Source organism: Erinaceus europaeus, chromosome 20 (genome assembly GCF_950295315.1).
Source record: "Erinaceus europaeus chromosome 20, mEriEur2.1, whole genome shotgun sequence".
Lineage (NCBI taxonomy): Eukaryota > Metazoa > Chordata > Mammalia > Eulipotyphla > Erinaceidae > Erinaceus > Erinaceus europaeus.
The window spans coordinates 41,288,825-41,313,512 of NC_080181.1; the positions used below are offsets into that span (position 1 = coordinate 41,288,825).

General features: G+C 51.5%; 3 long non-coding RNA genes, 16 other non-coding genes and 1 pseudogene across 25 annotated transcripts in view; all 20 read right to left on the reverse strand.

Moving 5' to 3' along the window:
• The window catches only part of LOC107522705 (uncharacterized), a 227,886-nt gene extending 216,788 nt beyond the window's left edge, over positions 1 to 11,098 (reverse strand). For 3 of the 4 annotated variants that reach the window (XR_009546559.1, XR_009546555.1, XR_009546558.1), the window contains exon 1: positions 3,816 to 3,963. This is a non-coding gene — a long non-coding RNA (uncharacterized LOC107522705). Of the gene's footprint in view, positions 1 to 3,815; positions 3,964 to 10,948 lie in introns of those variants that run through there. The other variant, XR_009546556.1, reaches the window with a different exon arrangement.
• On the reverse strand, positions 932 to 1,029 carry LOC132535136 (small nucleolar RNA SNORD116). The gene has a single exon (XR_009546919.1). It is a non-coding gene; the product is annotated as a small nucleolar RNA SNORD116 (small nucleolar RNA).
• Positions 3,351 to 3,447, reverse strand: LOC132535141 (small nucleolar RNA SNORD116). Its single transcript, XR_009546924.1, has one exon. It is a non-coding gene; the product is annotated as a small nucleolar RNA SNORD116 (small nucleolar RNA).
• Positions 5,694 to 5,791, reverse strand: LOC132535121 (small nucleolar RNA SNORD116). The gene has a single exon (XR_009546905.1). It is a non-coding gene; the product is annotated as a small nucleolar RNA SNORD116 (small nucleolar RNA).
• On the reverse strand, positions 8,094 to 8,191 carry LOC132535122 (small nucleolar RNA SNORD116). Its single transcript, XR_009546906.1, has one exon. It is a non-coding gene; the product is annotated as a small nucleolar RNA SNORD116 (small nucleolar RNA).
• LOC132535123 (small nucleolar RNA SNORD116) lies at positions 10,483 to 10,580 on the reverse strand. The gene has a single exon (XR_009546907.1). It is a non-coding gene; the product is annotated as a small nucleolar RNA SNORD116 (small nucleolar RNA).
• A 1,733-nt stretch (positions 11,099 to 12,831) lies between the features above and the next one.
• Positions 12,832 to 12,929, reverse strand: LOC132535149 (small nucleolar RNA SNORD116). Its single transcript, XR_009546931.1, has one exon. It is a non-coding gene; the product is annotated as a small nucleolar RNA SNORD116 (small nucleolar RNA).
• Positions 12,930 to 13,080: 151 nt separating this feature from the next.
• Positions 13,081 to 13,169, reverse strand: LOC132535144 (small nucleolar RNA SNORD116; annotated as a pseudogene).
• Positions 13,170 to 13,272: 103 nt separating this feature from the next.
• On the reverse strand, positions 13,273 to 15,973 carry LOC107523133 (uncharacterized). 3 transcript variants are annotated; one of them, XR_009546678.1, is made up of 7 exons: positions 15,846 to 15,973; positions 15,471 to 15,601; positions 15,093 to 15,223; positions 14,714 to 14,844; positions 14,337 to 14,467; positions 13,968 to 14,098; positions 13,273 to 13,355 (listed from the first exon to the last, which is right to left on the reverse strand). It is a non-coding gene; the product is annotated as an uncharacterized LOC107523133 (long non-coding RNA). The 3 variants fall into 3 exon arrangements; XR_001601743.2 differs by lacking the exon at positions 15,471 to 15,601; XR_009546679.1 differs by lacking the exon at positions 15,093 to 15,223.
• LOC132535142 (small nucleolar RNA SNORD116) lies at positions 13,444 to 13,537 on the reverse strand. The gene has a single exon (XR_009546925.1). It is a non-coding gene; the product is annotated as a small nucleolar RNA SNORD116 (small nucleolar RNA).
• LOC132535137 (small nucleolar RNA SNORD116) lies at positions 13,817 to 13,911 on the reverse strand. The gene has a single exon (XR_009546920.1). It is a non-coding gene; the product is annotated as a small nucleolar RNA SNORD116 (small nucleolar RNA).
• On the reverse strand, positions 14,186 to 14,279 carry LOC132535133 (small nucleolar RNA SNORD116). The gene has a single exon (XR_009546915.1). It is a non-coding gene; the product is annotated as a small nucleolar RNA SNORD116 (small nucleolar RNA).
• Positions 14,563 to 14,656, reverse strand: LOC132535126 (small nucleolar RNA SNORD116). The gene has a single exon (XR_009546909.1). It is a non-coding gene; the product is annotated as a small nucleolar RNA SNORD116 (small nucleolar RNA).
• On the reverse strand, positions 14,941 to 15,035 carry LOC132535143 (small nucleolar RNA SNORD116). The gene has a single exon (XR_009546926.1). It is a non-coding gene; the product is annotated as a small nucleolar RNA SNORD116 (small nucleolar RNA).
• Positions 15,320 to 15,413, reverse strand: LOC132535048 (small nucleolar RNA SNORD116). The gene has a single exon (XR_009546832.1). It is a non-coding gene; the product is annotated as a small nucleolar RNA SNORD116 (small nucleolar RNA).
• LOC132535045 (small nucleolar RNA SNORD116) lies at positions 15,694 to 15,788 on the reverse strand. Its single transcript, XR_009546829.1, has one exon. It is a non-coding gene; the product is annotated as a small nucleolar RNA SNORD116 (small nucleolar RNA).
• Positions 15,974 to 16,063: 90 nt separating the features above from the next.
• Positions 16,064 to 16,157, reverse strand: LOC132535046 (small nucleolar RNA SNORD116). Its single transcript, XR_009546830.1, has one exon. It is a non-coding gene; the product is annotated as a small nucleolar RNA SNORD116 (small nucleolar RNA).
• Positions 16,158 to 16,220: 63 nt separating this feature from the next.
• LOC132534922 (uncharacterized) overlaps positions 16,221 to 24,688 on the reverse strand; it is a 60,882-nt gene continuing 52,414 nt past the window's right edge. For both annotated transcript variants that reach the window (XR_009546681.1, XR_009546680.1), the window contains exon 5: positions 16,221 to 16,344. This is a non-coding gene — a long non-coding RNA (uncharacterized LOC132534922). The remainder of the gene's footprint in view (positions 16,345 to 24,688) is intronic.
• On the reverse strand, positions 16,432 to 16,525 carry LOC132535140 (small nucleolar RNA SNORD116). Its single transcript, XR_009546923.1, has one exon. It is a non-coding gene; the product is annotated as a small nucleolar RNA SNORD116 (small nucleolar RNA).
• On the reverse strand, positions 16,801 to 16,893 carry LOC132535145 (small nucleolar RNA SNORD116). The gene has a single exon (XR_009546927.1). It is a non-coding gene; the product is annotated as a small nucleolar RNA SNORD116 (small nucleolar RNA).

Genomic DNA, 24,688 nt, shown 5'->3' on the forward strand with positions numbered 1-24,688 from the left:
CCCATCACCACTGTGCGACCTCCACACCAGACCAGCCTTCCTGCTTGGGCACGGCAGGCACAAATGGGGCCTGCAACTCAGGCTGCCCCCAAATCAGGGGACCAAGCGTGACCTGGGCTCTGGCACAGGCCCTGGCCCAGGACCATGCCCATGCCCAGGCCCAGCCTCCCTCTCCCATCGGCTGCCTGAGCACTAGTCAGGACTAGGGCCACACCCCCGATCCCAGGACCCAGTCCAGCTGTCTAACTCTTGCTCTGTCCCCAAGCTGCACGCTCGGAAACACCCCACACCGCTGGACTCCCTCTGCCTCATGAAGGTACGCTTAAGGCCTGAGACTCAGGGCCATGGTTCTGACCCCTGGAGCCTTCGCCAACTTCCCCCTGCTCCTCGTAGCCCCTGGAGATACAGGACAATGGCAAGGGTGGAGACCCTGCAGGCTGCTCAATCCACAATCACCCGCATTGAGAACCATGCCCATTTGCCCGGCCCCAGGCCTACAAACCAGAGGGCTCTAGAGAGTGAGGCCATGCAGGCCACCACAGGGCGGCCAGCACAGACCTGTTGACCAGCCTTGCACTCCCTGACTGACCCTTACCACCCTGGCTGCCAGTACTGCCAGGGGACACCCTAGGCCATACCCTAGCTCCAACAGGCCCACCTTGCTTTGGGCCACACTGCCTGACATGGCTGCTTGACGGACTGTGAGTGCGAGTGGGAGTGGGAGTGGGAGTGTGATGCCAGGAGGTTAGGCCAAGACAGGTTAGGTGAGGCCTGGTAAACTCGGTAAGGCTATGCAGGGCTAGGCGATGCGAGGCAAGGCAAGGCAAGGCAAGGCAAGGCAAGGCAAGGCAAGGCCAGGGCAGGCCAGGCAGACCCAGCAAGGCATGTGTCCCTCACTCCTGCTGCCTCAGGGTCGCACCATGTGCCGCATGGACCTCAGAACCGATGAGATAGACAGAGGGGGTTCTCAATCATTTTGTTCAGCTTTTCCAAGGAATGCTGGTGTGAGTGGGGAGTCATCATCGATCCCAGCACCTTTGGGGAGGCTGCCAAAGGTCAGAAGGCGGGCCCGGCTCAGGCTCTGTCTATGGCTCTGTCTCTGGCTGCGGCTTCACCTTCGCCTTCGGCTCCAGATCCGGCCACGGCTCAGGGAAAGGCTGAGAGGCTCAGCCCCTCCCTGCAGCACCCACAGGTCCTGAGGAGCCCAGCCCCTGAGCTCAGTCCAGGGAGAGTGGGTCCCCGTGGGAGCACACTGCAGCCCGCCACCACGGCCACTGCCTTGTGCGCCAGCGCTACAACAGCTTCAGCAGCAGCCTCCCCTGCAGGCCGACCCATTGCCAGGCCTAGTGCCAGTCCCCAACAAGGCCCCAGCTGCACAGGGCCAAAGGCCAGCTTACCTGGGGGAGTTGTCCTCGGCCAGGCTGTGCACACAGCTGCCACAGCCAGCCTCTGCCACAGCCTCCTGGGCTGGCTCGCCAAGTGGGTCCGGGACCTCTCCTCGCCTGGCCTCACCGACTGGGTCGTGCAGTCTGCTTGGCTGCCAAATGCACCTGAGAGGTGGGGAGACAACACGTCTGTGCGTCAGCAGGGTGCATGCTGGGCTCTGGGCCCATGCTCGGCAAGACCCAGCTGGCCTGCCTCCTACAGAGGCTGGCCTCTGCGCTGTTAGCCCTGACCACTGCCTACAGGCCTAGGTGCCTGCCGGCGCCAATGGCTGCCTGCCAGCCTGCCTGCCTGCCTGCCAGCCTGCCTGCCTGCTTGCCTGCCAAAGTGGCTGCCGGCTTGGACTGGTGAGGGTGCCTGGCGTGTATGAGTGCGTGCATGCAAGAGGGAATGCAGCGATGATGCTGGCGGGGCACCCTCTTGGGTCCCCTGGCTTCTGCCCTGGACCAGCTCTCTGCTACCTTCACAAACAGTCTGCAAGCCTTGGGTCTAAGCCACACAGCCCTGGGGCCCTCACAGCCGCATTCCATCACACCCTCCTCAGGGCGCACAACACTGCCCTCTGCAGGAAGCAAAGGCCAGATGACTGTCCAAAATCCTCAAAGCACACCCCTCCAAGCCAGGCCTAGCCTAGATCACACCGTCTGCCTGCCCACCTGACAGCCTGACAGCCTCCACCGGGAGCAGTGCAGCCAGATAGGCTGACTTACACACTAGAACCACAGGGATCCCAGGAGGCTTCACAGGCACCCTGGCTGTTCTGGACTGCACATAAGGCCTTCCAAAAGACTCCTTCCTAAACACACACAAGCCACGAAAGGGACTGAGACAAGAGGCTGGATCTGCAAGTCATCAAGGCCCAGGTGACCTCCTGGCCCTCCAGGGGCCCAAATACCCCATGCAAGGGCCTCCTCATCACCACTGTGCGACCTCCCCACCAGACCAGCCTTCCTGCTTGGGCACGGCAGGCACAAATGGGGCCTGCAACTCAGGCTGCCCCAAAATCAGGGGACCAAGCGCGACCTGGGCTCTGGCACAGGCCCTGGCCCAGGACCATGCCCATGCCCAGGCCCAGCCTCCCTCTCCCATCTGCTGCCTGAGCACTAGTCAGGACTAGGGTCACACCCCCGATCCCAGGACCCAGTCCAACTGTCTAACTCTTGCTCTGTCCCCAAGCTGCATGTTCGGAAACACCCCACACCGCTAAACTCCCTCTGCCTCATGAAGGTACGTTTAAGGCCTGAGACTCAGGGCCATGGTTCTGACCCCTGGAGCCTTCGCCAACTTCCCCCTGCTCCTCGTAGCCCCTGGAGATACAGGACAATGGCAAGTGTGGAGACCCTGCAGGCTGCTCAAACCACAATCACCCCCATTGAGAACCATGCCCATTTACCCGGCCCCAGGCCTACAAACCAGAGGGCTCTAGAGAGTGAGGCCATGCAGGCCACCACAAGGCAGCCAGCACAGACCTGTTGACCGGCCTTGCACTCCCTGACTGACCCTTACCACCCTGGCTGCCAGTACTGCCAGGGGACACCCTAGGCCATACCCTAGATCCAACAGGCCCACATTTCTTTGGGCCACACTGCCTGACATGGCTACTTGACGGACTGTGATTGCGATTGGGAGTGGGAGTGGGAGTGTGATTCCAGGAGGTTAGGCCAAGACAGGTTAGGTGAGGCCTGGTAAACTCGGTAAGGCTATGCAGGGCTAGGCGATGCGAGGCAAGGCAAGGCAAGGCAAGGCAAGGCAAGGCAAGGCAAGGCAAGGCAAGGCAAGGCAAGGGAAGGCAAGGCAAGGCAAGGCAAGGCAAGGCAAGGCAAGGACAGGCCAGGGCAGGCCTGGCAGACCCGGCAAGGCATGTGTTCCTCACTCCTGCTGCCTCAGGGTCGTACCATGTGCCACATGGACCTCAGAACCGATGAGATAGACGGAGGGGGTTCTCACTCATTTTGTTCAGCTTTTCCAAGTATGCTGGTGTGAGTGGGGAGTCATCATCGATCCCAGCACCTTCGGGGAGGCTGTCAAAGGGCAGAAGGCGGGCCCGGCTCAGGCTCTGTCTATGGCTCTGTCTCTGGCTGCGGCTTCACCTTCGCCTTCGGCTCCAGATCCGACCACGGCTCAGGGAAAAGCTGAGAGGCTCAGCACCTCCCTGCAGCTCCCACAGGGCCTGAGGAGCCCAGCCCCTGAGCTCAGTCCAGGGAGAGTGGGTCCCCATGGGAGCACACTGCAGCCCGCCACCACGGCCACTGCCTTGTGCACCAGCGCTACAACAGCATCAACAGCAGCCTCATCTGCAGGCCGACCCATTGCCAGGACTGGTGCCAGTCCCCAACACGGCCCCAGCTGCCCAGGGACAAAGGCCAGCTTACCTGAGGGAGGTGTCCTTGGCCAGGCTGCGCACACAGCCTCCACAGCCAGCCTCTGCCACAGACTCCTGGGCTGGCTCGCCAAGTGGGTCCGGGACCTCTCCTCGCCTGGCCTCACCGACTGGGTCGTCCAGTCCGCTTGGCAGCCAAATGCACCTGAGAGGTGGGGAGACAACACGTCTGTGCGTCAGCAGGGTGCATGCTGGGCTCTGGGCCCATGCTCGGCAAGACCCAGCTGGCCTGCCTCCTACTGAGGCTGGACTCTGCGCTGTTAGCCCTGACCACGGCCCACAGGCCTAGGTGCCTGCCGGCACCAATGGCTGCCTGCCAGCCTGCCTGCCTGCCTGCCAGGCTGCCTGCCTGCTTGCCTGCCAAAGTGGCTGCCGGCTTGGACTGGTGAGGGTGCCTGGCGTGTATGAGTGCGTGCATGCAAGAGGGAATGCAGGGATACTGCTGGCGGGGCACCCTCTTGGGCCCCCTGGCTTCTGCCCTGGACCAGCTCTCTGCTACCTTCACAAACAGTCTGCAAGCCTTGGGTCTAAGCCACACAGCCCTGGGGCCCTCACACCCGCATGCCCTCACACCCTCCTCAGGGCGCACAACACTGCCCTCTGCAGGAAGCAAAGGCCGGATGACTGTCCAAAATCCTCCAAGCACACTCCTCCAAGCCTGGCCTAGCTCACACCGTCTGCCTGCACACCTGACAGCCTGACAGCCTCCAGGGGGAGCAGTGCAGCCAGCTAGGCTGACTTACACACTAGAACCACAGGGATCCCAGGAGGCTTCACAGGCACCCTGGCTGTTCTGGACTGCACATAAGGCCTTCCAAAAGACTCCTTCCTAAACACACACAAGCCACGAAAGGGACTGAGACATGAGGCTGGGTCTGCAAGTCATCAAGGCCCAGGTGACCTCCTGGCCCTCCAGGGGCCCAAATACCCCATGCAAGGGCCTCCCCATCACCACTGTGCGACCTCCACACCAGACCAGCCTTCCTGCTTGGGCACGGCAGGCACAAATGGGGCCTGCAACTCAGGCTGCCCCCAAATCAGGGGACCAAGCGCGACCTGGGCCCTGGCACAGGCCCTGGCCCAGGACCATGCCCATGCCCAGGCCCAGCCTCCCTCTCCCATAGGCTGCCTGAGCACTAGTCAGGACTAGGGCCACACCCCCGATCCCAGGACCCAGTCCAGCTTTCTAACTCTTGCTCTGTCCCCAAGCTGCATGCTCGGAAACACCCCACACCGCTGGACTCCCTCTGCCTCATGAAGGTACGCTAAAGGCCTGAGACTCAGGGCCATGGTTCTGACCCCTGGAGACTTCGCCAACTTCCCCCTGCTCCTCGTAGCCCCTGGAGATTCAGGACAATGGCAAGGGTGGAGACCCTGCAGGCTGCTCAAGCCACAATCACCCCCATTGAGAACCATGCCCATTTGCCCGGCCCCAGGCCTACAAACCAGAGGGCTCTAGAGAGTTAGGCCATGCAGGCCACCACAAGGCTGCCAGCACAGACCTGTTGACCGGCCTTGCACTCCCTGACTGACCCTTACCACCCTGGCTTCCAGTACTGCCAGGGGACACCCTAGGCCATACCCTAGCTCCAACAGGCCCACCTTGCTTTGGGCCACACTGCCTGATATGGCTGCTTGACGGACCGTGAGTGCGAGTGGGAGTGGGAGTGGGAGTGTGATGCCAGGAGGTTAGGCCAAGACAGGTTAGGTGAGGCCTGGTAAACTCAGTAAGGCTATGCAGGGCTAGGCGATGCGAGGCAAGGCAAGGGAAGGCAAGGCAAGGCAAGGCAAGGCCAGGCCAGGCCAGGCAGACCCGGCAAGGCATGTGTCCCTCACTCCTGCTGCCTCAGGGTCGCACCATGTGCCGCATGGACCTCAGAACCGATGAGATAGACGGAGGGGGTTCTCACTCATTTTGTTCAGCTTTTCCAAGGAATGCTGGTGTGAGTGGGGAGTCATCATCGATCCCAGCACCTTCGGGGAGGCTGCCAAAGGGCAGAAGGCGGGCCCGGCTCAGGCTCTGTCTATGGCTCTGTCTCTGGCTGCGGCTTCACCTTCGCCTTCGGCTCCAGATCCGGCCACGGCTCAGGGAAAAGCTGAGAGGCTCAGCACCTCCCTGCAGCTCCCACAGGGCCTGAGGAGCCCAGCCCCTGAGCTCAGTCCAGGGAGAGTGGGTCCCCGTGGGAGCACACTGCAGCTCGCCACCACGGCCACTGCCTTGTGCACCAGCGCTACAACAGCATCAACAGCAGCCTCACCTGCAGGCCGACCCATTGCCAGGCCTGGTGCAGGTCCCCAACAAGGCCCCAGCTGCCCAGGGACAAAGGCCAGCTTACCTGATGGAGGTGTCCTTGGCCAGGCTGCGCACACAGCCGCCACAGCCAGCCTCTGCCACAGCCTCCTGGGCTGGCTCGCCAAGTGGGTCCGGGACCTCTCCTCGCCTGGCCTCACCGACTGGGTCGTCCAGTCCGCTTGTCAGCCAAATGCACCTGAGAGGTGGGGAGACAACACGTCTGTGCGTCAGCAGTGTGCATGCTGGGCTCTGGGCCCATGCTCGGCAAGACCCAGCTGGCCTGCCTCCTACTGAGGCTGGCCTCTGCGCTGTTAGCCCTGACCACTGCCCACAGGCCTAGGTGCCTGCCGGCGCCAATGGCTGCCTGCCAGCCTGCCTGCCTGCCTGCCAGCCTGCCTGCCTGCTTGCCTGCCAAAGTGGCTGCCGGCTTGGACTGGTGAGGGTGCCTGGCGTGCATGAGTGCGTGCATGCAAGAGGGAATGCAGGGATACTGCTGGCGGGGCACCCTCTTGGGACCCCTGGCTTCTGCCCTGGACCAGCTCTCTGCTACCTTCACAAACAGTCTGCAAGCCTTGGGTCTAAGCCACATAGCCCTGGGGCCCTCACACCCGCATGCCCTCACACCCTCCTCAGGGCGCACAACACTGCCCTCTGCAGGAAGCAAAGGCCGGATGACTGTCCAAAATCCTCCAAGCACACCCCTCCAAGCCTGGCCTAGCTCACACCGTCTGCCTGCACACCTGACAGCCTGACAGCCTCCACCGGGAGCAGTGCAGCCAGCTAGGCTGACTTACACACTAGAACCACAGGGATCCCAGGAGGCTTCACAGGCACCCTGGCTGTTCTGGATTGCACATAAGGCCTTCCAAAAGACTCCTTCCTAAACACACACAAGCCACGAAAGGGACTGAGACAAGAGGCTGGGTCTGCAAGTCATCAAGGCCCAGGTGACAGCCTGGCCCTCCAGGGGCCCAAATACCACATGCAAGGGCCTCCCCATCACCACTGTGCGACCTCCACACCAGACCAGCCTTCCTGCTTGGGCACGGCAGGCACAAATGGGGCCTGCAACTCAGGCTGCCCCCAAATCAGTGGACCAAGCGCGACATGGGCCCTGGCACAGGCCCTGGCCCAGGACCATGCCCATGCCCAGGCCCAGCCTCCCTCTCCCATCGGCTGCCTGAGCACTAGTCAGGACTAGGGCCACACCCCCGATCCCAGGACCCAGTCCAACTGTCTAACTCTTGCTCTGTCCCCAAGCTGCATGCTCGGAAACACCCCACACCGCTGGACTCCCTCTGCCTCATGAAGGTACGTTTAAGGCCTGAGACTCAGGGCCATGGTTCTGACCCCTGGAGCCTTCGCCAACTTCCCCCTGCTCCTCGTAGCCCCTGGAGATACAGGACAATGGCAAGGGTGGAGACCCTGCAGGCTGCTCAAGCCACAATCACCCCCATTGAGAACCATGCCCATTTGCCCGGCCCCAGGCCTACAAACCAGAGGGCTCTAGAGAGTGAGGCCATGCAGGCCACCACAAGGCGGCCAGCACAGACCTGTTGACCAGCCTTGCACTCCCTGACTGACCCTTACCACCCTGGCTTCCAGTACTGCCAGGGGACACCCTAGGCCATACCCTAGCTCCAACAGGCCCACCTTGCTTTGGGCCACACTGCCTGACATGGCTACTTGACGGACTGTGAGTGCGAGTGGGAGTGGGAGTGGGAGTGGGAGTGTGATTCCAGGAGGTTAGGCCAAGACAGGTTAGGTGAGGCCTGGTAAACTCGGTAAGGCTATGCAGGGCTAGGCGATGCGAGGCAAGGCAAGGCAAGGCAAGGCAAGGCAAGGCAAGGCAAGGCAAGGCAAGGCAAGGCAAGGCAAGGCAAGGCCAGGCCAGGCCAGGCCAGGGCAGGCCTGGCAGACCCAGCAAGGCATGTGTCCCTCACTCCTGCTGCCTCAGGGTCGTACCATGTGCCACATGGACCTCAGAACCGATGAGATAGACGGAGGGGGTTCTCACTCATTTTGTTCAGCTTTTCCAAGGAATGCTGGTGTGAGTGGGGAGTCATCATCGATCCCAGCACCTTCGGGGAGGCTGCCAAAGGGCAGAAGGCGGGCCCAGCTCAGGCTCTGTCTATGGCTCTGTCTCTGGCTGCGGCTTCACCTTCGCCTTCGGCTCCAGATCCGGCCACGGCTCAGGGAAAAGCTGAGAGGCTCAGCACCTCCCTGCAGCTCCCACAGGGCCTGAGGAGCCCAGGCCCTGAGCTCAGTCCAGGGAGAGTGGGTCCCCGTGGGAGCACACTGCAGCTCGCCACCACGGCCACTGCCTTGTGCACCAGCGCTACAACAGCATCAACAGCAGCCTCACCTGCAGGCCGACCCATTGCCAGGCCTGGTGCAGGTCCCCAACAAGGCCCCAGCTGCCCAGGGACAAAGGCCAGCTTACCTGATGGAGGTGTCCTTGGCCAGGCTGCGCACACAGCCGCCACAGCCAGCCTCTGCCACAGCCTCCTGGGCTGGCTCGCCAAGTGGGTCCGGGACCTCTCCTCGCCTGGCCTCACCGACTGGGTCGTGCAGTCTGCTTGGCTGCCAAATGCACCTGAGAGGTGGGGAGACAACACGTCTGTGCGTCAGCAGGGTGCATGCTGGGCTCTGGGCCCATGCTCGGCAAGACCCAGCTGGCCTGCCTCCTACAGAGGCTGGCCTCTGCGCTGTTAGCCCTGACCACTGCCCACAGGCCTAGGTGCCTGCCGGCACCAATGGCTGCCTGCCAGCCTGCCTGCCTGCCTGCCAGCCTGCCTGCCTGCTTGCCTGCCAAAGTGGCTGCCGGCTTGGACTGGTGAGGGTGCCTGGCGTGTATGAGTGCGTGCATGCAAGAGGGAATGCAGGGATACTGCTGGCGGGGCACCCTCTTGGGCCCCCTGGCTTCTGCCCTGGACCAGCTCTCTGCTACATTCACAAACAGTCTGCAAGCCTTGGGTCTAAGCCACACAGCCCTGGGGCCCTCACACCCACATGCCCTCACACCCTCCTCAGGGCGCACAACACTGCCCTCTGCAGGAAGCAAAGGCCGGATGACTGTCCAAAATCCTCCAAGCACACCCCTCCAAGCCTGGCCTAGCTCACACCGTCTGCCTGCACACCTGACAGCCTGACAGCCTCCAGGGGGAGCAGTGCAGCCAGCTAGGCTGACTTACACACTAGAACCACAGGGATCCCAGGAGGCTTCACAGGCACCCTGGCTGTTCTGGACTGCACATAAGGCCTTCCAAAAGACTCCTTCCTAAACACACACAAGCCACGAAAGGGACTGAGACAAGAGGCTGGGTCTGCAAGTCATCAAGGCCCAGGTGACCGCCTGGCCCTCCAGGGGCCCAAATACCACATGCAAGGGCCTCCCCATCACCACTGTGCGACCTCCACACCAGACCAGCCTTCCTGCTTGGGCACGGCAGGCACAAATGGGGCCTGCAACTCAGGCTGCCCCCAAATCTGGGGACCAAGCGCGACCTGGGCCCTGGCACAGGCCCTGGCCCAGGACCATGCCCATGCCCAGGCCCAGCCTCCCTCTCCCATCGGCTGCCTGAGCACTAGTCAGGACTAGGGCCACACCCCCGATCCCAGGACCCAGTCCAGCTTTCTAACTCTTGCTCTGTCCCCAAGCTGCATGCTCGGAAACACCCCACACCGCTGGACTCCCTCTGCCTCATGAAGGTACGCTAAAGGCCTGAGACTCAGGGCCATGGTTCTGACCCCTGGAGACTTCGCCAACTTCCCCCTGCTCCTCGTAGCCCCTGGAGATACAGGACAATGGCAAGGGTGGAGACCCTGCAGGCTGCTCAAGCCACAATCACCCCCATTGAGAACCATGCCCATTTGCCCGGCCCCAGGCCTACAAACCAGAGGGCTCTAGAGATTGAGGCCATGCAGGCCACCACAAGGCTGCCAGCACAGACCTGTTGACCGGCCTTGCACTCCCTGACTGACCCTTACCACCCTGGCTTCCAGTACTGCCAGGGGACACCCTAGGCCATACCCTAGCTCCAACAGGCCCACCTTGCTTTGGGCCACACTGCCTGATATGGCTGCTTGACGGACCGTGAGTGCGAGTGGGAGTGGGAGTGGGAGTGTGATGCCAGGAGGTTAGGCCAAGACAGGTTAGGTGAGGCCTGGTAAACTCAGTAAGGCTATGCAGGGCTAGGCGATGCGAGGCAAGGCAAGGGAAGGCAAGGCAAGGCAAGGCAAGGCAAGGCAAGGCAAGGCAAGGCAAGGCAAGGCAAGGCCAGGCCAGGCCAGGGCAGGCCTGGCAGACCCGGCAAGGCATGTGTCCCTCACTCCTGCTGCCTCAGGGTCGTACCATGTGCCACATGGACCTCAGAACCGATGAGATAGACGGAGGGGGTTCTCACTCATTTTGTTCAGCTTTTCCAAGGAATGCTGGTGTGAGTGGGGAGTCATCATCGATCCCAGCACCTTCGGGGAGGCTGCCAAAGGGCAGAAGGCGGGCCCGGCTCAGGCTCTGTCTATGGCTCTGTCTCTGGCTGCGGCTTCACCTTCGCCTTCGGCTCCAGATCCGGCCACGGCTCAGGGAAAAGCTGAGAGGCTCAGCACCTCCCTGCAGCTCCCACAGGGCCTGAGGAGCCCAGCCCCTGAGCTCAGTCCAGGGAGAGTGGGTCCCCGTGGGAGCACACTGCAGCCTGCCACCACGGCCACTGCCTTGTGCACCAGCGCTACAACAGCATCAACAGCAGCCTCATCTGCAGGCCGACCCATTGCCAGGCCTGGTGCCAGTCCCCAACAAGGCCCCAGCTGCCCAGGGACAAAGGCCAGCTTACCTGAGGGAGGTGTCCTTGGCCAGGCTGCGCACACAGCCGCCACAGCCAGCCTCTGCCACAGCCTCCTGGGCTGGCTCGCCAAGTGGGTCCGGGACCTCTCCTCGCCTGGCCTCACCGACTGGGTCGTCCAGTCCGCTTGGCAGCCAAATGCACCTGAGAGGTGGGGAGACAACACGTCTTTGCGTCAGCAGTGTGCATGCTGGGCTCTGGGCCCATGCTCGGCAAGACCCAGCTGGCCTGCCTCCTACTGAGGCTGGACTCTGCGCTGTTAGCCCTGACCACGGCCCACAGGCCTAGGTGCCTGCCGGCGCCAATGGCTGCCTGCCAGCCTGCCTGCCTGCCTGCCAGCCTGCCTGCCTGCCAGCCTGCCTGCCTGCTTGCCTGCCAAAGTGGCTGCCGGCTTGGACTGGTGAGGGTTGTCCAGTCCGCTTGGCAGCCTAATGCACCTGAAGAGGTGGGGAGACAACACAGGTGCGCATCAGCTGGGTGCATGCTGGGCTCTGGTCCCTTGCTCGGGAAGACCCAGCTGGACTGCCTCCTGCTGATGCTGGCCTCTGCGCTGCTATCCCTGACCATTGCCCTCTGGCTTGGGTGCCTTCCGGCACTGATATCTGCCTACCACCTTGCCTGCTTGCCTCCCAACGTGGCTTCTGGCTTCAACTGTTGAGGGTGCCTGGCGTGCATGAGTACTTGCATGCAATAGGGAATGCAGGGATCCTGCTGGTGGGGCAACCTCTTGGGCCCCCTGTTTCTGCCGTGCACCAGTTCTCTGCTACCTTCACAAACAATCTGCAAGTCTTGGGCCTAGGCCACACAGCCCTGGGGCCCTCACACCCGCATGCCCTCACACCCTCCTCAGGGCCCACAATACAGCCCTCTGCAGGAAGCAATGGCCAGATGACTGCCCAAAATCTTCCATGCACACCCCTGCATGCCTGGCCTAGGCTAGCTCACACCCTCTGCCTGCACACCTGACAGTCTGACAGCCTCCATTGGGAGCAGTGCATCCAGATAGGCTGACTTACACACCAGAGCCACAGGGATCCCCGGAGGCTTCACAGGGACCCTGGCTGCTCTGGCCTGCATTTAAGGCCCTCTAAAAGACTCCTTCCTAAACACACATAAGACACGAAAGGGGCTGAGACAATAGGCTGGGCCTGCAAGACATCAAGGCCCAGGTGACCTCCTGGCTCTCCACGGACCCAAATACCCCATGCAAGGGCCTCCCCATCACCACTGTGAGACTTCCACACTAGACCAGCCTTCCTCCTTGGGAGAGGTAGGCACGAATGGGGCCTGCAACTCAGGCTGTCCCCAGCTCAGGGCACCAAGCACAACCCGGCCCCAAGCCTGGGCCCAGGACCATGTCCATGCCCAGGCCCAGGCTCCGTCTCCCATCGGCTGCCTGAGCACTAGTTAGAACTAGAGCCACTCCCCCAATTCCAGGACCCAGTCCAGCTGCCTAACTCTTGCTCTGCCCACTAGCTGTGCGCTTGCCTCCCCCCCTAGGCCTTTAGAGAGTGAGGTTATGCTGGCTACCGCAAGGCAGCCAGATTAGACCTGCTAGCCGGCTTGGTGGCCCCGGACTGACCCTTACTACCCTGTCTTCCAGCTCTGTCAGGGAACACCCTATGCTTACCCCTAGCTCCAACAGGCCCCTCCTTCTTTAGGACACACTTCCTGACATGGCTCCTTGATTCAATGTGAGTGTCATTGTAGTCTGAGTGTGAGTGTGATGCCAGGAGGTCAGTCCAAGACAGGTGAGGTGAGGCCAGGTAAACTCGGTAAGGCTAAGCATGGCAGGGCAAGGCAAGGCAAGGCATGGTATGTCAAGACTTGGTAAGGCATTTGTCCCTCACTCCTGCTGGCTCAGGGTACAGCATGGACCTTGGAACCAATTAGATAGTCTCATGGGGTTCTCACTCTCTTTTTTCAACTTTTCCAAGGATTCCTAGTTAAAGTGAGGAGTCAGCTTTCATCCCAGCACCTTAGGCGTGGCTGCAAAAGGACAGAAGGTGGTCACAGCTCAGGCTCTTGCTCTGGCTCTTGCTCCGGCTTTGTCTCTAGATCCAGCCATGGCTCAGGGAAAGGCTGAGAGGCTCGGCCCTTCTTACAGCACCCACAGGGCCTGAGGAGCCCAGCCCCTTAGCTTAGCCCTGGGTTCTCACTCATTTTGTTTAGCTTTCCAAGGAATGCTTCTGAGGGGAGTCATCATTGTTCCAAAAACATTCACAGAGTCTTAGCAGGAAAGAAACTTGTTCAACTGCCATATGCTTACCAGAAGAATACTGAGATGGCAAGCAAAAACTACAGATCATGCAATTCTCCAGGACAGTAGATCTGGGACCACTAAAGGTGATGAAGTCATTCATATCATTGAAGATTTGTCATACAATACTAAGGAATCCTGTATAGAGCAATGATATAGACCACGTTTTAGAATCTGTATCCAAGTAGAATATACATCAAACTGACATGATTAACAACTCTGTGCTGGACCTCAGTTTCTGATGAGGTTGACAGTGGTGAGTTCTCACTCATTTTGTCAGCTTTCCAAGGAATGCTTTTCAGAGGAGTCATCATTGTTCAAAAAACATTCACAGTCTTAGCAGGAAAGGAACATGTTCAACAGCTGAATGCTTACCAGAAGAGAGATGAGAAAGCACTGAGAAACCACAGGTCAAAGATTTTTCATGAAACACAGAACTAGGAGCACCAAAGCTAAGGAAGTCAATCTTCTCATTGAAGACTTGCCGAAGCATCCTCAAGAATCCTATATAGAGCAAGGACAAGAACCTCTTTTAACAATCAGTAGCCAGGTACATATATATCAATTACCTAAGTGGATATAGCTAACGACTCTGTACTAGACCTCAGCTTCAGATGAGGTTGACAGTGGTGAGTTCTCACTCATTTTGTTCAGCTTTCCAAGGCATGCTTTTGAGGGGACTCATCATTGATCCAAAAACATTCACAGAGTCTTAGCAGGAAAGGAACTTGTTCAATGATACATGCTTACCAGAAGAGTACTGAGATGGCAAGGAAGAACTACTGATCATGCAATTTTCCAGGACACAGTAGATCTGAGACCACTGAAGGTGACAAAGGCTTTCATCTCATTGAAGATTTGTCATACAATCCTAAGGAATCCTGTATGGAGCAATAACATGGACAATGTTTTAGAAATGTATCCAGGTAGGATATACATCAATCTGAGATGACTAACCACTCTGTGCTGGACCTCAGTTTCCGATGAGGCTGACGGTGGTGAGTCTCACTCATTTTGTTCAGCTTTCCAAGGAATGCTTTTCAGAGGAGTCATCACTGATCCAAATATATTCACAGAGTCTTAGCAGGAAGGGAACATGTTCAACAGCTGAATGCTTACCTGAAGAGTGTAGAGAAGGCACTGGGGAAACCACTGGTCATGGCCTTTTCCAGAACACACAGAAGCAGGAGCACTGAAGTTGAGGAAGTTTTTCTTCTCATTGAAGACTTGCCCAAGCATCCTCAAGAATCCTGCATAGAGGAAGGACAAGGACCTCTTTTTATAATCTGTAGCCATGTACATAAACATCAACTGCCTAAGTGGAAATCGCTAATGACTCTGTACTGGACCTCAGTTTCCAATGAGGTTGATGGTGGTGAGTCTCACTCATTTTGTTCAGCTTTCCAAGGAATGCTTTTGAGGGGAGTCATCATTGATCCAAAAACATTCACAGAGTCTTAGCAGGAAAGGAACATGTTCAACAGCTTAATGCTTACCAGAAGAGTGAAGAGAAGGCACTGAGGAAACCACTGGTCATGGCCTTTTCAAGAACACACAGAAGAAGGAGCACTGAAGCTGAGGAAGTCTTTCATCTCATTGAAGACTTGCCCAAGAATCCTCAATAATCCTGTATTAGAGCAAGGACAAGAGCCACTTTCTATAATCTGTAGCCAGGTACATATACAACAACTACCTAAGTGGACATAACTAACGACTCTGTACTGGACCTAAGTATCCAATGAGGTTACCAGTGGTGAGTTCTCACACATTTTGTTCAGCTTTCCAAGGAATGCTTTTGAGGGGACTCATCAATGATACAAAAACATTCACAGAGTCTTAGCAGTAACAGAACATGTTCAACAGCTGAATGCTTACCTGAAGAGTGTAGAGAAGGTACTGAAGAAACCACTGATCATGGCCTTTTCCAGAACACACAGAAGTGTGAGCACTGAAGTTGAGGAAGTTTTTCTTCTCATTGAAGACTTGCCCAAGCATCCTCAAGAATCCTATATAGAGCAAGGACAATGACCACTTTTTTATAATATGTAGCCAGGTACATAAACATCAACTACCTATGTGGAAATAGCTAAGGACTCTGTACTGGACCTCAGTTTCCGATGAGGTTGACAGTGGTGAGTCTCACTCATTTTGTTCAGCTTTCCAAGGAATGCTTTTCAGAGGAGTCATCATTGATCCAAAAACATTCCCAGAGTCTTAGCAGGAAAGGAACATGTTCAATAGCTGAATTCTTACCAGACAAGTGTAGAGAAGGCACTGAGGAAACCACTGGTCATGGCCTTTTCCAGAACATGAAGAAGCAGGAGCTCTGAAGCTGAGGAAGTCCTTCTTCCCACTGAAGACTTGCCCAAGCATACTCATGAATCCTGTATAGAGCAAGGACAAGAACCACTTTTTACAATTTGTAGCCAGGTATATATACAACTACGTAAGTGTAAATAGCTAAGGACTCTGTACTGGACCTCAGCTTCCGATGAGTTTGACAGTGGTGAGTTCTCACTCATTTTGTTCAGATTTCCAAGGAATGCTTTTGAGGGGAGTCATCATTGATCCAAAAACATTCACAGAGTCTTAGCAGGAAAGGAACTTGTTCAACTGATACATGCTTACCAGAAGAGTACTGAGATGGCAAGGAAGAACTACTGATCATGCAATTTTCCAGGACACAGTAGATCTGGGCCCACCGAAGGTGACGAAGGCTTTCATCTCATTGAAGATTTGTCATACAATCCTAAGGAATCCTGTATGGAGCAATAACATGGACAATGTTTTAGAAATATATCCAGGTAGGATATACATCAATCTGAGATGACTAACAACTCTGTGCTGGACCTCAGTTTCCGATGAGGTTGACGGTGGTGAGTCTCACTCATTTTGTTCAGCTTTCCAAGGAATGCTTTTGAGGGGAGTCATCATTGATCCAAAAACATTCACAGAGTCTTATCAGGAAAGGAACTTGTTCAACTGATACATGCTTACCAGAAAAGTACTGAGATGGCAAGGAAGAACTACTGATCATGCAATTTTCCAGGACACAGTAGATCTGGGACCACAGAAGGTGACGAAGGCATTCACTTATTGAAGATTTGCCAAACAATCCTAAGGAATTCTGTATAGAGCAATTACATAGACCACGTTTTAGAAATGTATCTAGATACAATATACATAAACATGAGATGACTAACAACTCTATGCTGGACATCAGTTTTTATGAGGTTGACAGTGGTGACTTCTCACACATTTTGTTCAGCTTTCCAAGGAATGCTTTTGAGGGGAGTCATCGTTGATCCAAAGACATTCACAGAGTTTTAGCTAGAAAGGACAATGTGGAACAGCTGAATGCTTACCAGAAATGTGATGAGAACACACTGCGGAAACCACTGGTCATAGACTTTTCCAGAAAACACAGAACTAGGAACACTGAAGCTAAAGAAGTCGTTCTTCTTATTGATAATTTGCCACAACATTCTCAGGAAGCCTATATAGAACAGTGACATGAACCTCTTTTTATAATCTGTCATCAGTAGAATATACATCAACTGTACGTGACTAAAAACTCAATGCTGGACCTCTGTTTCTGATCAGGTTTATGGTGGAGAGTTATCATTCATTTCATTCAGCTTTTGAAGGAATGCTTTGAGGGGAGTCATAGAGATCCATTAACAGAGTCTCAGCATTAAGGGAAATATTGGAAAAGTGAAAACTTACCAGAAGAGTGATGTGATAGCACTGATATACCACAGGTCATGCTTTTTTTTTTTCCCCCAGGATACCACAGAGCTAGAACTATTAAATCTGAGGATGAAGTTCATATACTGAAAAATTTCCATAGCATCCTCTAAATTTCTATATCAAGCAAAAATTGGGAATAATTCAGTGAATTCAATGCTTAGTTTAATAATGATGATATGGCACAGATGAAACATATTAGATAAAGATCTTCTAACTTAAGATTGTTGTATTCTGTAGTAACAATAGTCAATTTGTATATTGGAATTACATTAACCTTTAAAGGTGTGAAGTCAAGATGGCAGTTGAAGACAATACCTGGCCTGAGTTCTGCAAGTTGTCTACTTTAAACCTGTGAATTTGGTTTAGGGTAGAATTTCCAGGTCTGTGGTGCAGAAGTGTGGGGGTGGTATAGTGAAACCAAGGAAGAGCCCTATAACCCACCCTGAGGCTGACAAAAAGAAACTGAAAAGTATAATGTAAACATGGATTTGGCCAGGCCATGGGTTTTGCTATTTCTCTATGCATACCACTAAGACCAACCCCCACACCAGAGGTTTGAGGGAGCCAGCTGCATATTGTGAGGTACCCCTGTGGAGTTAACTTCTTTATCAAGCTTCCAGGCTCAGTGGGATAATCATCCAAATCAAGGGTGGTGATTTTCCCAAGCAAAGGCTCTTTTTTTTTTTCTTTTTTAGTGAGCTAGAACTCTAGCTGAGTGGCAGAATAGCTGGCCAATCAATACCTCTGCTGGAACTATGTAAATAGTCTCCTTTGGTTACCCTTGGTTTAGATTATCTACCTTTCTTCCTGGCTCCCTACCTGCAGGGGAGTCGCTTCAAAGGAGGTAAAGCAGATCTGCAGGTGTCTATCATTCTCTTCCCCTACATTTCTGCTCTAACAACGACATCAATAACTACAACAATAATAACTACAATAATGAAAAACAACAAGGACAACAAAAGGGAAAATAAATATAAAAAATTAAAAAGACAGCAGTAAGATACCACCTCACCCCTGTGCTATACATACAATGTTATACTGTTGGTATGCTTCTAGTTATGCTTCTGGGATCCCTTCTGTTACATTGCTTGACATTGTGGTCTATTTACATGGTCATTCTGTTACATTGGTTTGGTCTCACTCCCCTTGCCTCTGGAAGATTTTGGTTTAGTCTTTGCCTTTTCGCGCTTCTTGCTTCTCCCTGCCCCCTATCCTACGTACTTCCTTGGTTCCTGATGCTGCCGCTTGAGGAGAAGGATGCAGGACAGATTTGGGTTGTGATTAGATTATATTAGATTAGTTTTTCAAACCGTTCACTCGTGAATAAAGATTAAACTGCGTTCTCAGCTCAGCCATGAGTTTCTGGTCATCTCTGTCTCCCGCCCGTGAAGCCAGCCCGGAGAAAACAACATTATACATTAAAAATGACAGTAAGAACAAATGCTGGAGAGTCTGTGATGACAAAGGAACCTTCCTGCAATTTTGAAGGAAATAAAATTGGTCCAGGCCCTGTGGAGATCAGTCTGGAGAACCCTCACCAAGATCGAAATGGACCTTTGTCATGACCTAGTAGTTCCTCTCCTAGGGATATTATCCTAAGGACTCCATAACATCCATCCAAAAAGATACAAGTACACATATGTTCATAACAGCACAACTCATAATATCCAAAACATTGAAGCAATCCAAGTGCTCAACAAGAGATGACTGGCTGAGAAAATCATGGAATATATACATACCTTCTCTAACTCATATTAGATGGATCTATAAGGAATCTTGTTAAGTGAGGTAAGTTAGAAAGAAAGATGAACATTGGATGATCCACTCATAAACAGAAATTGAGAAAGAAAAACAGACATGGAAAAACAAAGTAGAATGTGACTGAGTTTGAAGTATTTCATCGAAGTAAAAAAACTCCGGGTGTGGTGGAATGGGTAGATTTTTAGCTTCACTATAGGGAATTGGGGGGTAGGAACACAGACCTTTGGTACTACATACATGCTAATATACAATTCTATTAGCTTGTAATCATATAAATCAATATTTATCAATATGTGAGGGGAAATAGATTGAAATTCTCACACTTTTTATGGATAGACCCCAGCTTGGAATATATATTCCTTCAATCTATGCCCTTAAGTTTTCAAATTGGTAACCTGATTAAATTTTAACAGTGAGCTCAATTTTTAATGTATTTCTAATAATGACTATTTAATTAAAATATTAAATCACCGATAATCTTAGACCAGGGAGGCCAGAAGCAACTGCTTGTGTCTCTATATAAGATACAGCTATATGTAAATAGCATTAAATGGCATAAATCATGGTTAAGGTCTTGTATGATACAGCAATTGCTAACCATAGGATTTTCAAAGTAAACCAAATTCCCTATTAACTTTGTTACAATAATAACTACCTATTGCCTTCTTAAACTCCAAGACAGCACGGTCATTCCCCATTCACTATAAAACCCATATTTCTCCCATTCCTGGAAATTATGGAACATAACTTATTATCTTCCTACATGATTCACTTGACCCATACCTTTGATATTGCATGGCTGAGCTCAACCTAATCAATGCAACCAGTACCACCCCAACATGTCTCACTTAGGTTTGTGTCCAAAGACACCATGCCTGGAATGTCAACCTTTCAACCCCAGCACTCTGACACCAACTTACAGATGCTACCATGATGTCACGCTAACTTCACTGGCCAGACAACCTCACCAAGGTACCCTGGACCAAGATCTCTCCTGAGCCCTGCCCTACTATGTAAAGATAGGGTCAGGGAGTATGGGTTGATATGCTAATGCCCATGTTCAGCACAGGAACAATTACAGAAGCCAGACCTTCTACCTTTTTTATCCCATAATGACCCTGAGTACATGCTCCCATTAGAATAAAGAACAGGAAAGCTTTCAATGGACAGGATGTGATATGAAACTTGGTGTTGGGAATTATACCCATCTTATCCTGTGGTCTTGTCAATATTTTTTATTTTATAAATAAATTTATAAAAAAGAAAAATATTTAAGATATGTACCTAGTATGAAGAGTTCATAAGTGACAACTTTTCCATTAGATTAACAACTACCCTTATTTACATCAACATGCCAATATTGAGAATATGAACTCTATCAGGTTTTCAGGTAAGTGTATGACTGTGCCCCCATTCTTCAAATATTCATGTAACTACTATAAACAATGTTATTCTTGACTTCTTAGATAACAGACTATTTCAGGCCACAATATAACTTACAAATCAGACATATTTGGACCACATCTAATATAATTTGATCGGTTTTATGATTTATGTGATAGCTATTATATCCAGGTGAAATCATAGAACCAATCAAATAATATTACCCCAATTGAACACCCTGGCTACTATCTGAGCTGATGATTCAGTTTTAATTATTGGGAGAACTCCTGCCAGTCACATCTCTGCTAGACATATCAAAATCCATGGTAGTGATTCAATCACTGACATAGGGTAAATTAATACAGCAGTGATTTTCTGTCAACACTAAATACAATAAACATGAGTACAGACATGAGTAGCACACATGTAAAGAAAAAGGTGAGAGGGAGATTCCCAGAACTAAAAGGCCATATTCAGGAAAAGCTGGCACCATGTGGTACCACACTTCCAGGTCTCAGTGAAAGAAACAGCTATTGAAGGAAGGAAGGAAGAAAGGAAGGAAGGAAGGAAGGGAGGGAGGGAGGGAGGGAGGGAGGAAGGAAGGAAGGAAGGAAGGAAGGAAGGAAGGAAGGAAGGAAGGAAGGAAGGAAGGAAGGAGGAAATCACTGAATCCATACAGTTGAGTAGACACACACCCAGCTTTTGGACAGGAAGGAGGTGAGGGTGTGATTTCCAAGAAGAAAAATCAATGCTCAGGGATAGCTGGCACAAATTTGGAAAATGGCAGCTGAGGCAAACATCTGGTACCAAATTTAATCCAGAAAGAACTGCTAAAATGAAAACATCATGTAAAAACTCAGCAATTTACAAATGTGATCCCTTAAAGCTGGGACAGCAGGAAGGACACCCAATATTGACCTGACCTAGTGACTAAGGACAAAATCTCCCCTCCCCTACTAAGATATACAAACAGGGAAATTCAGCAGTTTAGCTACAGTCTCATGCTGAAACAATGAAAGCCATATTAAATGAGGAAACTTGGAAATACAGAGAACAAAAATGAAACAACAACAAAAAGAAAAAGAATCGAAAGTCCACAAATGAGCCCACACATATACAACTATCCATTATATGATGTTGTGTTGTATACTCACCTACTGAACTATATAACTTTCTTTAATGAAAAGGGACATCATTTCTAAAGGACATAATAAGGGAAAAATGCCCCTTTTCCTCTCCCTCTTAACTATATTCTTCAGTACAACAACCATAATTAATTTTTAAACTTTACTTATAAGCTCATAAACAAGTCCAATTAGTCCATGTTATATTTGTATTATCCTACATGAATGGCACTGAATTGTTCACTATGCTCTGCTTCTAGAAGTTCCCTTCTAACCTATTTGCTTGGGGAATTCCCGTTTTCTCAATGTTTCATAAGGAAACAACAACTTGTTTGTTGGTCATGAGCTATAAGAGAAACTTTTAGACAGTTTGAGGGTTGCCAGCTTAGGGATATCATTAAAAGGGAAAGTAAGAAATTATTTTATAGCACCAAGTCTATGACAAAGGTGCACTATCCCAGTTTTGGTCTATCTCATAAAAACCTCCAGGCTCTCATCAGCTCTCTGCAGGATATTGGCTACCTTGGCTGACTTGCTGGCTTCTCAGGCTCCTGCCTGGGTTTCCTGGGCCATGGGTTCCCTTGACCTCATCAATTCTAGATGGGCTTGTCCTTCAGCCATGTTGGATTTTCAATTTCGATTCTCCTCTGGGAATGCCCATTGACCCCAAGCTTTAGATTCAATTTGTTCTCTGGGAGCTTGCATTTTGAGCCAGTCACTAGAAGCAGTGAGAATGTGCCACTTCTCTGTGTTGAAGAGAGTGGTAAAGAGCTGCCAGTAGCCATACCAAATTGGTGACATGTCTGCATTAGGACCGTAAGAAGTTAATCATGGCCAAAGACATATTCACTGCACAGGAGAGTGTGGTATAGGCAGTTTGAACCCCTCACAGATCTTAAGGGCATCTTAGCTTAGGGGTATCTGTATAAACCCCAACCTCGGTCACAGACCAGAGGTCTGTGTATCCCCATTTAACTGAAACGACAGCCCATGGAACCACAGGTTAGAGCCCATTCAAGTTCTGTAGCCATAAAGCCATAGAATCATAACATCCACATACATGCTCTCTCACACAGATGAGAAAATAACACATTTCTCCCTTTAAATTCCTAAGTCAGTTAGCTTTTGTGAGTTGAGCAATCTGGCCCTGGGACACACTACATGGCCATCAACTGCACAATATAGTTACTGAAGTGATCAAACCTGGTAGACTTCAGTAACTTAACTTATACTCGATGGGCTTCCCTTAGCCTGAGAGGATCCCTGTTGCATATGTCACTTGCTTTCTTATTCCTGACATAGGAATTGTTTGATATAAAAGAAGTCTGGCCCCATTATGGAAGGAGACTCCAGAAATCTCATTAGGTGTAAGGTTCTGGAATTTTGAGAGAGACTGACTCCCTCTGATTTAAGAGGCCTGGTCTGGCTACATAGGGACATGACAGTCTTGGCAGTCAGATATCACTGAAGCCTCCAATATGTTACAGTTCCAATTGGGTCAAAAACAATAATGATAAATATACAGAAAGCAAGGAATGCACTTTATTAAACCAGAGGGTTCAATGGGTTTGTAAAGGAATCTGAACAAACTATTTGGATGGCTCATGCAATTTATTGGCGAGCTGCAAATGGGTGTGGCATTCAGGATACATAGTGCAAGCAGATTGGGCTGAATCAAAAGTGGTGGGAAAGTTAAGCTTTGGCATGTGTGAAAACAGTGAAGGGCACTGGAATGTGAAAGTGGAAGCCCAAAACAAACTGCATCAGTTAACCCTCCCTCTATTACCCCAAATCTGCTGGATTTACCATTTCAAAAGGAGGGGTGGGTCCCTTTCTTGGAGGTGAGCGTACATCATGACTATGATTAAAATTCATGTACGAGAACACATGACGTAGGTAGGTAGGCAGGTTTATTATTGTGTTGGTGTGGATAAACTCAGAGCATGAAATAGTATGCATATTTACAGGTTCACAGCCTCAAATGGTCTACTATATAGTGCTGAGATAAAATACCACTATCTTCTGAGAACCACTACTTCTGATTAGAACCCAAAAGTGATAGAAACACAACAAAATTTCCCAATAAAGTGTCATGACTAACCCACACTTCATAGAATACCTCAGGGTACTAGAACAATAAATCATGATAATACAAGATTGGGGGGGGGATGTGGTACTGGCACTGCCATGCGAGCTGCTTGACATAGTACCATCTTCATAGGAAGTTCAGGATGGATGGGTTCTCCCGGCCAAACTGAAACCATCCTGCCTTTTGCCATGTATAGGGCTTGGGATTAAGCTCTGTGTGGTCTTGATAATATTTACCTATGGCCAGGCTCAGAGCCTGACCAATAACAAAAATAATGACAAAACTTGCACTGCACTATGTAAGATTGATTATAATGGAACAAACAATATCAATAATGCAGAATTTTTCAAGAGGCTCCAATAGGAAAAAGTGCTTTATCTACACCACTTCTTTTAGTATTTCCCCTAAAATATAGAGAAATATTGGTGCTTCCCACAGTGGAGGGGTCACCATACATAGCATAATTAATAAAGGGAAAATTATGGTACCCACCTAGATACAATGGGCCTTTTAATCTACCACCCACCACTATGCTTCCACCTCCTTATACTGGAATAGTACATGAAAACCTAGGTCACATAGTGAGCATACAAGAAAGATGGATTCCAGTTAGAGAGCTTAACTTTATGGAGTGGCTGGCCAGGTCAGCACCACCTTGGTGCCTTCTCAGTAAGGAAAAAAACTGAACAAAAAACAATGGAACCCATTTTGTGGAAAATGGGGCTATTCAATTTGTTTAAGGCCCCTAGAAACATAACAAACATGAAATTTCTATGAACCATGGATTCTGATGCATAGGGACAAGAGAATGGCATAAACATACAGGTAGAATATTAATCTTAATCAATAGGACATCTACCTAACACACAAATACAGGAATAACAAAATACAAAGAGACTGTAATGTGATCTCTAGGGAGAAAAATGCCCCCAGAATATAAATGTTCCACAAAGCAGGAAGTGTTCCCTAACTGTGCTGTTCTTAATTAGTGATTTTTGTTTTAATAATCAAAGCCTTGGTGATTTTATATTAATAATCAAAGTCTTGGCGATTTATGTATTAGTAACCAAAGCTGTTCGTATGCTTCTAAATCATGCTTATAAGACCTTCTGTTTTGATTATCACATTAGGTTCGCTTGTATTACTTACGATGTATTCTGTTTACATAAGCACTGTTGACTGAAAACTCCCCTGCCTCCTGGACATTGGTTTAATCCTCACTGGTTAGCACTTTTTCCTTCTTCCCGCCCCCTATCCTACATACTTCCTTATTCCTGACTCTTCTGCCTCAGGAGAGATACAGGACAGAATTGTGTTGTGATTAGAAGATATTAGATTGTTGAACCACATCCTCGCTCATCAAT